The sequence below is a fragment of the Pituophis catenifer genome, unplaced genomic scaffold (assembly GCF_029215685.1).
Source record: "Pituophis catenifer annectens isolate HBS135680 unplaced genomic scaffold, rPitCat1.0.hap2 SCAF_14, whole genome shotgun sequence".
Classification (NCBI taxonomy): Eukaryota; Metazoa; Chordata; class Lepidosauria; order Squamata; family Colubridae; genus Pituophis; species Pituophis catenifer.
Window position 1 is genome coordinate 22,153,933 of NW_027256894.1, and position 12,213 is coordinate 22,166,145.

Consider the following 12,213-nt stretch of genomic DNA (forward strand, 5'->3'; position numbering starts at 1 on the left):
TTTTGCAGTATCCTTCCCCTGCCATGCCCACCAAGCCACGCCCACCAAGCCACGCCCACAGAACCGGTAGTAAAAAAAATTTGGATTTCACCACTGAAGTCAAGTCAAGTCAAGTCGTCAAGTCATCAAGTCTAGTGTAGTCTAGTTTACTAGTGTAACACAATGCAACACAACACAACGGTACTTTTGTTCATGATTCCTTTGCTTGAAAGTTCTTTAGGAAGTCTTTCCTGATGGAATCCAATGAAATGACAACTGGCCCAATTTACTCCCCAAACCAAGCCAGACTTTGTTCACTCCCCCTTCTCTAAGCAATGGAATTCACTAAGTTGTCATCACTTCCTTTGAAAGTAGCTTCTGGGTTCTACTGAAAAAATAATAAATACTGATATGACAACCATTCAGCTAGATGTTGATACACAGTAGAAACTCTTTATTCTGCTGCCTTGCTAGAGGAGCTTTCTCTTCCAAAGGCCCGAAGTAGGTATTTATAACTCTGATGAGTTATGGCAGTTTGGGCCAGACACCTGTAATTGGTCCAAAACTGAATATCGCTGGACTTGGGCCTTTGGCCAAAACAATTTTAGGGGTGAAGAATAAAGCAATTTTTTCTGGCAGGTTGATTTTCTCTCTCTCTCTCTTTGTCGGTGTGTGTTGACTTTCAAGGCAGCTGCTCCAAGCAGCTCAGCACTTAGGAATGTTTCTGAGAATGGAGAAAAAGTTCAGCCCGCAGCATAATGGAGAAGCCGAGTTCGTGATGGATGACAGAGTGGGTTGCCTGTTTTCTTCCATTTTTCACGGGGATATATTGTGAGCAGATGATATGAATGGGGCAGGGCAGGAAGAAGGCGGCGGGGGGTGGGGGGCGGGGGGGGGGGGAAAGATGCAGCCCAAGATGGAACGAGGTTAAAGGAGATGATTTTCCATCAAGAATTTGGGAGAGATTAAAGCCCCTCTCTCTCTCTTCTTTTTTCTTTTGCAAGGCATTATCTCTCAAGCTGGATCTTCTCTTCCAGCTGGGAGAAGAGTTCAAAGGAATCTATTGCATCACTTTCTTTCCAAACAAAAGACTCCTCTTTCGCATTAGTACATTCTTGGTATCTAAGAATAATAAAATATCAGAGTTGGAAGGGACCTTGGAGGAGAGGAGAGGAGAGGAGAGGAGAGGAGAGGAGAGGAGAGGAGAGGAGAGGAGGGGAGGGGAGGGGAGGGGAGGGGAGGGGAGGGGAGGGGAGGGGAGGGGAGGGAAGGGAAGGGAAGGGAAGGGAAGGGAAGAGAAGAGAAGAGAAGAGAAGAGAAGAGAAGAGAAGAGAAGAGAAGAGAAGAGAAGAGAAGAGAAGAGAAGAGAATAACAGAGTTGGAAGGGACCTTGGAGGTCTTCTAGTCCAACCCCCTGCTTAGGCAGGAAACCCTTCAGCATTCAGACAAATGGTTATCCAACATCTTCTTCAAGTTATGCAGGTTCAATTAATGTTGGTTTAAACTTCTTCTGTCTTTCTGTTTTTCTGTTCCACAGACCCTTGTGTCGTGTTTATATTGAATTTTGAACGAAGGGGCTCCAGGAGGCCAAACAAAATGAGAAATGAGCGAGTTGAGGTTGAAGATTGGCTCAACTTTCGCTAATTAATCTGAAAAGAAATATAATAATAACACCAGCTCTTTCGGGGGACTTTTTGTATTTGCTCATTCAAGTGATTCCGGAGAAACTCTGGGAATCCTTGGAAACTCATTAGGAACTTCCGAGTGAGACTAGCAGTTGTGAACAAGCTGTCTCCCCAATCAACGAGGGGGCGATTTGCCCTCCGCGAAGTACATGGATGGATGAAAAATTAATCCCCCTGGAATTTGTGCACCAAGATGCCCGTTCTGGGCCTCCCCTAGCAAAAATGAAAATTCAGAATGAAAGTCCAGACCAAGAAGAGAAAGAATAAAGAATAACTTTCACTTATAGGATTATGTTGGATAGAGACACAGATCTGAATACAGAATAACAGAGTTGGAAGGGACCTTGGAGGTCTTCTAGTCCAACCCCCTTCTCAGGCAGGAAACCCTGTACCAGTTCAGACAAATGGTTGTCCAATCTCTTCTTACAAATTTCCAGTGTTGGAGCATTTACAACTTCTGGAGGCCACTGGTTAATTGTTCTCACTGTCAGGACATTTCTCCTTAGTTCTAAGTTGCTTCTCTCCTTGATTAGTTTCCATCCTTTGCTTCTTGTCCTGCCCTCAGGTGCTTTGGAGAATAGCTTGACTCCCTCTTCTTTGTGGCAACCCCTGAGATATTGGAAGACAGCTATCATGTCACCCTCTAGTCCTTCTCTTCATCATCATTTTAGTTCAGAAACCACGTGGGCAGGAGAAAATGGGATTCAGAGAAGGATCACATCTGGAGGACAAGAAAAATGGCTTTTGGGCTTCCTCCCCCCCTTATTCCTGGGTATTAAATCACTCTTAGAAAAGCCAAGTTGCAGACAGTTACCCAAAGAGCAAAAATGCCCTTCCACTGAGTTTAAAAACATGACTTGCATAACTCAGAATATTTGATCTCCTCATTTCCTATGGAGCCTCCACGGCTGGCATTTTGTACAGATCCCGCGACAGATAAGACGCATTGTGGTGTTCTTTAGAGCAAAGATGACCATTTCCAGCCTCTAAATGGGAACCAGAAATTTTTTTAACCACAACGGCAAAGAACATATTGCTGCATGCTGGTGAACAGCAAAGGCCCACTGGCTTTGTAACCCTAGCGTAAGCCACAATTGAATGACGGTTTGTGGCTTTGTGGTTGGAGGCTTTTACGATGGTTGTGAGCTGCCCCGAGTTGCGTTTTAAGGTGGGCAGCCCGACAAATCTTTTCAACAAATAAATGAACCACAGAAAAAGTAAGCCAAAAATAATGATGACCAAATACGTTGTGTTTATTAGGCCATTATACCCTTAAACTAATCCAGATTTAGGACAAATTGACAGTGGACTGTCAAACTCAGTGAATGGATGATTTTGCGGTGCCAAAACTTCATTGGGTGGAACATAAGAAAGATACAACTCCTCCGGACTCTTTACACTGCAAAGCATAAATAATCTGCAGTGAATTATCTGGAATTGCACTTTTTTTTTTCTCCCCCTAACCAACACATCTTCCTGGAACAAAGCAAGGGCTACAAAGTCAAACATGTTTTGCCAAAAAACCCCAGCACACATCAGACATCGGTTGGTCTGTTTGTTGGCTGTGAGCTACGTTCCCACAAACCCATTTTAAGAGATGCATGAACTCCTCTCCCGGGACAGCTGTATTTCAATTCTTCAAAGAAGCATGGAGGCTCACCCAAAGTTTTGGGAAAGACGCAGCTTTTTGTGTGTATGTGTGTTGTGATTCCTCCGAGCTCCTGCCTTTTTTAGCTTTTGCTTTAAATCTCCTTGCCCATCTCTTCCAGAATCCTAGCAGCCTCCATCCAGGCTTCCGATAGAAGAGGAGAGGACTGGAGCCGGAAGAGTTATGTGCTGGGGATTTTGGAGTAGGCAACTGGCCATCTGATGCCCTTTTCCAGAAGACTTTTCACATGGAAGTCTCCCGCTGACTTCCATCCTCAGGCTCCAAATTAGCCCTTCAACCATTGTCCTTTTGAATGCTGCAGGAGAAGAGAGGAAGTGATGGTCCCCATCAACTGCCATGGAGGTGATTCATAGAAACACAGAGCCAGAGGAACGAAGACATGTCATGCTGGGCACAGTGGAAAAAGCCCTTTCAAGAGAGACCCACAAGATGTCGTGGAGGACATTCCAGCCATAAACTTTGGAGGGCCCTGACATTTTTGTCCAAAGCTTTTTCTGAGGGATCCTTGGCCACTCCGTTCCCACACCGTGATCTCACACAATTGTTGTTCTGCTTTCCCAGAAGAGGGGCAGAGCTGCATAGGCCTTGCTTTCAAGATTTCACTATCGGTAAAATACAAGGTATCCTTGACTTAAGACCACAATTGGGCCAGGAACAACTTCTTCTTTTTTTCTCCCCAATTTATTTATTTATTTTCATACAATAAGTGCTTACTGAACAGCATAATATCTGGGTCAAGTTGCTTCCATAATAATACTTTTTCAGTTCCTAGTTACTACCTCTGTTATCCAACCACTCATAAAACAAGCCCCAAGTTCGAAAATATTCTGTGTCTTCTTTTTCTTTTATCCTCAGCATTAATCGGTCCATTTCTGCAGAGTCTAGTATTTTTTAAAAAAGAGGAGAAGAGGGGCAGAGCTACACAGACCTTGCTTTTAAGATTTCACCATGGGTAAAATACAAGGAATGGTTGGCTTACGACCACAATTGGGCCGGGAACTTCTGTCGCTAAGTGATGCAGTTGTTAAGAGAGCTGCATGCAATTTTGCAATCTTTTTTTTCCCTTGTGTGATCTCTTGATCCTGGGACTCCTGTAAATGCATGCCAATTGATACTTGATCCATAAAATATTGAAATGGGTTTTTTTTAAAAAAAAAACACCACCATTTATAATCTCTTGGTTTCATTTTATTTTTTTTTCACACTGTCCTTGCTGGAAAGAGCCTTGCTTCCATCGGTAATAAAAGAGCTAAAATCAGAGGTTAGAAATTCATAGCTTTCCTGGCAGTTCTGGTGTTTTTCTACAGCCGCTTATTTGCTGTCACAAAAGCAGAAAAGTTTCCCTCCCATTGTGGTCACCTTTGCGGTCACAAATCAAACCCTGGGGCTGCTCAGATCAATACAGAGGAATGAAATCTCTCCCCGGATCCTTGGTGAATATCCCAGAATGTGAGAAAGGAAAAATATATGGGGCTGGAGAGACCCGTCTTATCTCCAAGCTGACACCTCCAAGTCAGGTGTAGTCAACTCAGCTGAAGGGAAGCTACAGGCAAGGGCCCAAATCCACAAGACCCAAATTGCATTTATTTACGGTCAGTGAGCAGCGAAGTGGCTACAAGAATAAAAATGGCCCATAAAAGCAGACCGAAATACAATAAGAGCGATAAAACCTCCCTGCCCAGCTGCCAGGTGGAATTTACAAGTGTAAGAAGAAGTCAACAAAAGGGAACAACCCAAGACAAAAATGCGACAAAAATAGGTACAATCTGCGAGGTGACAGGTGCGGCATCGCAATGCAAGTCCTGCCCCCTTTGGGCTGTGCGGGCAACACCATCACTACCATCTTGCAGAATTTCACCAGGGCACAAAACCACGCAACACACACACACACACACACACACACACACACACACACTCATCATCCTGATCTGGTTTTTGTTCTTATGAGAGATTCTAAGCAACAGGCCAATGTTGACATTCTCTGGAAATGCCTGTATATCTGTGGTTTTGGGGAGAAAAAAAGATAGTTGATAAAACTGCATGCAAGAAATTCCCCTCTTGCTGATTTCCTTTCTTATCCCTCCCCCCCCCCCCACATGCACAGACACAATAACTCTTTGCCCGAAAATAGAATTTTCTGTTTTCAAAACATAGTGGCACAGTCTGGGATGTTTTGCTGCCAACAAAATGGAGGAGAATGAAGAAGAGAAGGAGGGGAAGAAGAAGGTGGAGAAACAAAAGGAGAGAGGAAAGAAGCAGGAGGAGGAGGAGGAGAAGAAGAAAAATGAGAAGGGGATCATGGAAAGGAAGGAAGGAAGGAAGGAAGGAAGGAAGGAAGGAAGGAAGGAGAAAGGGGTGGAGGAGAAGATAGAGGAGAAGGTGGTAGAGAGGAAGGAAGGGAGGGAGGGAAGGAGGGAGGGAGGGAGAGGGAGGGAGGGAGGAAGAAAGGAGAAAGGGGTGGAGGATAAAATAGAGGAGAAGGAGAAGGAGGTAGAGAGGAAGGAAGGAAGGAAGGAAGGAAGGAAGGAAGGAAGGAAGGAGAAAGGGGTGGAGGAGAAGATAGAGGAGAAGGTGGTAGAGAGGAAGGAAGGGAGGGAGGGAAGGAGGGAGGGAGAGAGGGAGAGGGAGGGAGGGAGGGAGGAAGAAAGGAGAAAGGGGTGGAGGATAAAATAGAGGAGAAGGAGAAGGAGGTAGAGAGGAAGGAAGAAAGGAAGGAAGGAAGGAAGGAAGGAAGGAAGGAAGGAAGGAAGGAAGGAAGGAAGGAAGAAGAAAGAGGTGGAGGAGAAGATGGAGAAGGTGAAGGTGGTAGAGAGGAAGGAAGGAAGGAAGGAAAGGAAGGAAGGAAGGAAGGAAGGAAGGAAGGAAGGAAGGAAGGAAGGAAGGAAGGAAGGAAGGTTGGTTCTGATGCTGGAGCCCATCTTAGGGAATGTCTTCTGGCTAGAGAGAAGTTCCCTGAAGATGGGTTCCAAAGGAGTCCGATATCTCAGAAGACCAAACCTCTGGACCTGGAGACCAACCCAGATTGGATCCTGCAAATATTGGCAGTGCTTAGTTAATGACTAACATTTCAGGGAAAAGGTATTTGTAATGTGTATCGGCTATATTTTCAGGATCACCTGTTGGTCCTACTTAATTATAGCTAGTCAGTGTCACCTTTCTGAGCGTAAGGACCTGAAGGAAAAGGATGTTTCATTTCTTCTGATTGTGCTACATACAGTAGTTCACAAAGAACTTTAGCTTTGTGTGATTGGCTTTTTTTATTATTATTATTATTGATAAGGAAAAGTCCTATTTCTAATCTTCACGAGACCTGTCAGGGAGACCTGAGTGACAGAACTCCAACGTGCCTTGATCTCTGGAACGGAGCCTACATGCATGTTAACTGTTGTGGGAAGTCTTGGCACTGCCAATAAGCTCTCTCCAGCTTGATCTGCGATGCCGTTGTCTTCATCCAAATTCTCTCTTCCATGAAGCTGAAGCATTTGGCAGGGGTTCAAGGACAATTAGGCCGGGAACTGTCTTCGGACTGTAATGCGCTTTGAAGGACAGACGTCAAATCTTGCAATGATCAGATCAGATCAGCGCTATGAACCATATCTGTACAGTAAACATTTTATAGGCTGAGGGGTTCTGAGGCAGCTGTTATTTTCTTCTGGTTGATAAAAAAAAAAACTAGCAATGCTTCTAATGTGAAATGGAGGAGACATCCAAGTGTTAGTATAAATAGTATTTTCTCTCCTGCTCCCCTCACCCCACCAGGTAGCTGTTTTCTTCAACATGGAGGCCCAAAGGTGCTTTTTCAAAAGACAGCTGGATTTCCTTTGTTTTGTTTTGTTTTCCTCTTGAAGACATTTCACTTCTCATCCAAGAAGCATCTTCAGAGCTGAATGAGAAGCAGAGGAGGAGTGAGAATGAGGAGCCTTGGTGGCGCAGCAGACTAAACTGCTGTTAAAGTAGCACTTAGATGCCAGCTGCCTGCAATTACTGCGAGTTCAAATCTCACCAGGCTCAAGGTTGACTCAGCCTTCCATCCTTCCGAGGTAGGTAAAATGAGGACCCGGATTGTGGGGACAATAAGCTGACTTTGTATAAAAAAGAACACCGCTTGTGGGGGCCCAAAAGCCCTACTAAGCAGGTATATACAAAAGTATGAAGGCTATTGCTTAATGCATTGTAAGCCACCCTAAGTCTCCGGAGAAGGGCAGCATATAAATCGAACAAATAAATAAATAAATAAATAAATAAATAAATAAATAAATAAATAAATAAATAAATAAATAAACAAACAAACAAACAAACGTCTTTAAGAGGAAAAACATATGATACAATACTATCATACGTGGCGGTTATGTAAAAAAAGCAAAGGAGTATTGGCGGAAGATTTATTTATGGTTGGTGGAAATACTTGGCGAAGAAATATAATATAAACCAGAGCTATTCCTATTGGAAATAATAAATGGGAAATACAGTAAAAGGGTAGCTCACTTAATAATACATATTATAACAGCAACAAGAATGAGTTTTGCCCAAAATTGGAAAAATAAGGAAACTCCTCTAGAAGATAAAGTGATCAAAAATTTTTTGACATGTGCGGAAATGGATAGATTAAGCTTGGAACTGAAAAATAAAGGCGAGTCAGAATACCACGAGATATGGGACAAATTTTATCAATGGTTGGAACAGAAAAGAGGGTCGAAAAACAAGAACTGATTAGAATTCATAAAATGGAGAATTAAAGTTATGTATATAATTATAATAGACTGATAATGGATAAAATAAATGTATAATAGATAGAAGAAGGATGTCTTTATATATGTAAATACTGAACAGACTAATTGTATATAAGTAATAAGGTATATATGATACTTATCTTTCATTTTAGTATCTTCAACATGAATTTGTAAGAGATGACCAAGCTAAACCTGAGGGAGGGATCAAAAACGTCATCAGTCTCGACTCCCATCGTACCCCCAAGAGATCTAAGTCCAGTCCACCTTGAATTCTGTCGACTCTTATCTACCGCCTGTTTGCTTTGACCACTAGTAGGTCAGATTCTTGTAGAGCATAAGCTTGCAATAAATCTTTATTTATTTATTTGAACTGTCTAGACTACCTTGATTTTCTCATGTATTTTCAAGGTGGGCTGGATCTCTTGTGGATGCAAAGGATCTCAAGACTGATGGCGTGTTTGACTCTTCCCTCAGGCCCAGCCTGGTCATCTCCTACAGATTCTCTCTCTAAAAACATGTTCAACAAGGGGTTTGGAAACAGGTGGAGAAAGCATCTTCTGGTGTGAAGCCATAACATCCTAGCTTCTCTTCTATGATTGGTGGCAAGAAGAAACTTAGAGATTCTGACATTGGAGTCCAATGTTAATGGTCCACCTCTACCTTAAGTTCAATTCCTCTTTGGAGGCCTGATTGCTTCTAAGTGAAGAAAGATAATTGGCTAATAAGGAGACATTTATGGTGACCAGCATTTCCTCAGCTATGGAACAGGACGTCCAAAGAAGCTTACTTTGTTCTTATCCTTGTTTTTGACTCATTTGGAAATAACTTTAAGTCTCCGGATCCATTCTCCCCAGCAAGAGTGAAGCCACCATATTCACAAATGCCTCTGATCCCTAATTTCCCACCCAGTTCTTGAGAAAGTAAGGAATGGATCCAGGCACACTGTCTGGAACTACTTAAAGGAAAAGTAGAATGTAAATGTCCCACATAAATAAGACGTTGAAGAACTTTGGAAAATGGTCAAAGAAGGGCTTCTTGGAGGTATTTCAAAATACAATTACTGGCCCTTGGAAAGGCAGACCGAACGGACGATCCAATCATCTTGAAGATGTATCAGATCCATGGCTTTCTTCAGATGGAATGATGTGGCCTCCTGCCCTTGCATTACACAACCACTTAATAAATAACTTGTGGGAAAGGAGGCAGAAAGTCCAAAGATCTACCCACACTAATGGAAGAAGGGGGACCACATTCAAAACCTGAGTCATTTCCTCCTTTCAGCTGCACCAGATGCCCATAATAACTTGGCAAAACAAAAAGCAACAAATTAAACTCAATTTTCTCCAGCACAGATTGGGACAAAAATGAGCAACCACAACAGAGCTTGAAGAATTAGAGGAGGATGGCTATAAATTCATCAGGATTGCAGCTAAAAAATATGGAGTTTCAACTCTGCTTTGTTTTCTTTTTTGCTTTCCCCTCACTTCAGAAAGAGTTTATTTAAGCTTCCCAGTCTAATCTTCAGCAGGTACCCTATCTGGAGGTTTTTAAGAAATGCAACTTTTTATCTGTAGAAAAGGGGTTACAAACAATAAACATTTGAAGTTTCTCAGAGTGTCCAGGCTCCTTGGAGAAATGTATATTCAGAATTACGCAAAGGCTCATGGCTTATTGAAGGATTGGAAATGGCCATTCTTGAAAAAAATCTCTTGAACTTCAGAATATGCTCAACATCCAATGTGGACCAATAGCAAATGTCTGCAAAGGTAATTCTCCTCCTCCCCCAAGCACACTTACCCATCCACCACAAATCTTTGCTGTGAATCATCCCTCTCTGACACTTCAGTTGTCATGAATGATGAATATATGAGGACTTTTTCCTCTATAAGATGCCAACAAGGTTGGAACATTTAAATCAAGCAGACGTTGATGACAAGTTGGCCTTCACTTGACAAGGGTCCTGCCTTAGTATTCAAGAGGCCATGCTCAAGTTTCTTTTTGAAATGGGAATTCCAGAGAAGCTGTTTCTTCTATCTATCTATCTATCTATCTATCTATCTATCTATCTATCTATCTATCCATCCATCCATCCATCCATCCATCCATCCATCCTGGGGTGGGGTTCAAAAATTTTAGCAAGGAGTTCTCTGTCCAGTTGCTGGGTGGGCGTGGCCATGGTGGGTGTGGCCTAGTTGGCCTCCTGCACCATGGTGGGGGAGGGGTGTTTTTGCCCTCCCCGGGCTCCTGAGCCTTTCCTCGAGCCTCCAGGAGGGTAAAAATGGCCTCCCCAGGCTCCGGAGGCCCTCTGGAGGTCGGAAATGGGCCCAAACCTCAAGAAGGCCCATTTTTCGCCCTCCCCAAGCCTCTGTACATGCCCAGCACTTACCTGCATCCAAAATGGGCCACATGGGGACTCCTGGGAGGGAAGGGTGGGGTGGGTGGGGCCAGCCAGGAGTGGGATTTGGGGGTTCTCTGAACTGCACAGAATCTTAGCTAGAGGTTCTCCTGAACCCCTGCAAATCCCCAGCAACCACACCTGTATCTGTCTGTCTGTCTATCTGCCTGTCTATCTCTCCATCCATCAATCATTCATCCATCATGGCTGCCCATTTTTCCAGAAAAAATATGGCTAATGAATCTATGGATATTCCCAAATTAAGCAAGCTTTGCAAAATCACAGTAGATGTAAATCTCTTTGCTCAGTTGAAGGTAGACTCCCAGGCTTGACCTGCTCAAGAATGGATAGCCAGATTGTCTGGATGTAATTGTCTATGTTTCATTTGAGTCACAGTATATTGAGCCCCAGGGAACATACTCCCAAATTAAGGAACAATGTGTCTCTTTAGGAGAAGACTCATGAAATGCTTTCTCCTTGGACAACTGGCTGAAGCTCATGAATTTTGGGAGACGTGCAGAAATGTAGAGGGATTCAGCCCCATCTCCACCCCTTGTCTTGGGTGATGCAAATTTGGCTTAAATAGAGTGAATGTAACTCTATTTAAAGAAAAAATACGAGAATCTGGGTGTGTATTGAAGAGTTTAATCCAAATTCACTGAATTCGGCTGAAAGATTGCCAACAGGTTTTTGAAAGAATCCTGAACGCTGATTTTCATGTGTTTCATATTATCCTAAAGTTTCACACTTCCAAGAATACCAAAGTCAGTGTTTTTCATATTAAAAAAAAAACCCTGTGTTTCAGTGTGTGTGTGTGTGTGTGTGTGTGTATATATTTAACGAAAAAAAAGGAAAGGATTTAAATTGCCTTCTTTAATTTCTTTCCATCCCTTTCTTTCAAAGTTGAGAATTTAAATTGTTTTTATGCTACTCTACGGTATGATCATAAGAAAGATTTGATTGGACTTGATTTGATTTAAGTCAAATTGTTCCATTTTGGCTTGCACACCAAAAGCTAACAACAGAGTTGAAACATTATTGATCTTCAAATTGATATCCTGGAAGAAGAGGGAAAGGAAAGCTCCAGAGAAATGCATGGAAATTAGAAATCTGACTTCCATAATAAAAACTGCTATCTATCACCAGTTAGGAACTCCAATTATTTCGTTTATTTCCTATCCCTATCAGGGTAATATTTGGGGTATGATCTGAATTAGGACACCATCTGAATGACATTTTCGGCTTTCCTTGGTTGGTAAGCTGGAGGAAATATTGATTATCTCAGAGGGTTTGAAGATGGGTGACAGGCAAGATGACCAGAAGTCTTGAAGTTAAAATTTAAAAAAAAATTAATTTAAAAATTTAATTTAAAATTATGGTGGTGTGGCAGCCTCCTTGGATGGCAAATGTTTTAGTTCCACTTACAAGGGAAATACACAATGGAAGACCCTGGAGAGACAGCTTCCTTGCAAACTGACACTGGACTACAAAGTCACACATTGAAGCAGAAGAAGTGACATGGAGGAACTTCATCCAAAGGGTTAGTTACTACCCATTTCTTGTCAACCCAGTGCCATACTGATGAAAATGACCTCAGCTTAAGAGCAAGGTTTTCCAACTTTGGCAACTTGAACACTGGTGGATTTCAACTCCCAGAATTCCCCAGCCAACAATGTTGGCTGGGGAATTCTAGGAGTTGGAGGTCCACGGGCCTTAAAGTTGTCAAGGTTGGGAAACCCTGGCTTACAGCATACT

The 12,213-nt window shown here is 42.7% G+C and overlaps 1 protein-coding gene across 1 annotated transcript in view; it reads right to left on the reverse strand.

Annotated features, from left to right (window-relative positions):
* THSD4 (thrombospondin type 1 domain containing 4) overlaps positions 1–12,213 on the reverse strand; it is a 137,388-nt gene that overhangs the window by 41,496 nt on the left and 83,679 nt on the right. The window lies entirely within an intron of this gene.